Raw genomic sequence first — 2564 nt, 5'->3', positions numbered from 1 at the left:
AGATACAGTTAGTTCTACTCACGAAAGTGCGTGGTATGCGTATTATGCATGCAGAAAAACGTTGCGTTTGTTACGCAAGCAGTGGTGTCTGTGATGTGTGACACTACTGCGGTTTGTTATGTCACATGACTGGTACCGGTCGATCGTACGATAGTAAACGGGGGCCACCACTATCTTAAAATGCTGAAAGAGTAATGCTCTTAATAAATAAATAGGAGTACTCGATCGAATCTTATAGTGATGCAGTGATGTTTACATATTTAACTAAGTAACTATTATAAATTATAAGCATTTTTGATAAATATGTAATCTTCTATTTTCAAAGTTTGCATTTAATTATTACCGTCTTTACAATAGGTGCTTGTGAAACGTCGTACCGCTGAGTAGGCGCGGCATCGTGCCAGGTTATTTCGACGTTCTGATTGGCTCACAGGAAGGTCACACAAACTTTCTCATGAATGCAGGTGCATACTACTACAATCACTGATCATGAGCTCTGTAGACAAGTCCGTTGAGCCCATTGCAGCTCTATGGTTGAGCCGCAGCTGGCGCTTCCTACGAGACTTCTTCATACTTAGTCCTGCTCGAGAATGAATAGTATGACACGTCTTCAAACAATGACGACAATTTTCATCTGCCCGCTCTTGTTGCATTTCTATGAAAGTGCAAATGGGACTTTCCTAAATGAGACGAACTCGAATGCCTTCGTCGTGGAGAGAATGGCTCAAGGAGCAATTCAATCCATCACTCGGAGTGATGGAGATTCAGTTCCACCTTGTGAAAATAGAATCATATCAGAGCATCAGGATGTTTCATCATAATGTCATGTACTCGGAAATGAATAATGAAGTTAGAATTCTATGTACTCCAAGTAATATACAGTGACGCTATTACAGACTTAAAAAACAACATAAATGAGATGGTAATGCCCATACCTCGTAAATTTCCATTCAAATATATTAGATGATGCATGTTTAAGTCGACAATCTAAAACACTAACCAACTTGAAGCCAAACTGCTGAAAATAAAATTAAGCCGACATATTATATTCCCTTTGATAAGAAAAGAAACTTAAGTGAAGGTTCGAAAGTAGGCTAAAATGGAATTTGCTTTGAACAAAAAAAAAAAAAAAAGTGGATTCATAGCAGGCTAAAATATTGGAGTATCAGTGAATTTTTAGGAAATTTGGAGTGCGTGTACCATCATTAAATTTGGTAAATAAGAGAACTGCCCAAATTCTTGATATTTCTTTTGTTCATTCATTCATTCATGTATTACTAATCTTTTGTCAGGGGATGCCGACAGCCCATTCACCATTGAGCAGTGGTCTTCCGTGGGGCCCTATATAAACATAATGTATATCAAATAGCAAATCGCATATATACAGACGTGTATATATTGCAAGGTTTAAAACAAATTAGCATGGAGATAGAAGAAATTACCAATATCAATTGCCACCATGTGCATCTTAATGATTAAATATCATCGAATTTGCTCTAGTCAATATTTAGTTGTATCATTTATAAATTACAACTCTGCTTAAACAATTTTTAAATAGATAGATGGGAAAAGCTGTTTCAATTGAATTATCAAGCAAAGAGCTATACTTTTTATAGCAGACTATGCAATCTGATTGAATTATCAAGCTTATTCCATTCAAATATAGAAGATATAATTGGACTATACTCTTAGAACACTTGAAGAGTTTGTTCGCAAAAGCGATAAGTCCATTTTTGAAGATTTTGAAGTACTGTCTCTGTCATAAAGTACAAAATAATACCATATAAATGATATATTGGTCACAACATATAAAGGTATATTTTTGAAGTTATGGTCAAAAGAAGCAAAATTTTTCTTATTATTTTCTTTATTTTTCTTGACCTTTAATCGCAAATATCTCCATTTGGCAAATATGGACTTATCGGTTTTTGCGAACAAACTCTTCAATTGTTATACTGGCAATGCGATATCTTTAAAAACATAGCCTTCCGTTGTCTATTTGCTTTGTGTCGTGTTCTAGTGAAAATTTTAAAGGTTTGTATAAGTCTGACTGAAGGTAAGAAGGTTCTAATTATGAATGCTGTCATATGTCATCATGCACAACCCGACTGAACTAAAAATGTTTGTCTGTACGTTTATCCGTTTTTAAGACTTGCGAAAAAAATCAGCTGACGGTGTATACACTTTGCTCATTATATTATTCTGGCGGCTTTCTTTTGATTTTTTTAGCTTTACAGTCGGACTATATATATATATATATATCAAAATCTATTTGATAAAGCAACAGAGCAGCAATCAAATCGTTGCAACACCACACTGTAACTTTCAGGATTGCTGCAGTAAAAAAAAAAATAGATAAATGAATAAAAGTATAGATCTGCGCACTCTTTATCATGCAGTCACTTCTCTTGGTCAGCTTGGTACACATCTTCAAAGACCATATCAGGTTTTTTTTTTGCCTATCAATACTGCCATTCAATGAGATATGATATGATTTTCCAGAGATTAGCATGGGAACCGATAATCATGACAAGTTATGGCTGGCCGGCGCCATGCATGTTTTC

The sequence above is a fragment of the Diadema setosum genome, chromosome 12 (assembly GCF_964275005.1).
Source record: "Diadema setosum chromosome 12, eeDiaSeto1, whole genome shotgun sequence".
NCBI classification, from domain to species: domain Eukaryota; kingdom Metazoa; phylum Echinodermata; class Echinoidea; order Diadematoida; family Diadematidae; genus Diadema; species Diadema setosum.
This window is presented reverse-complemented; position numbering follows the sequence as displayed.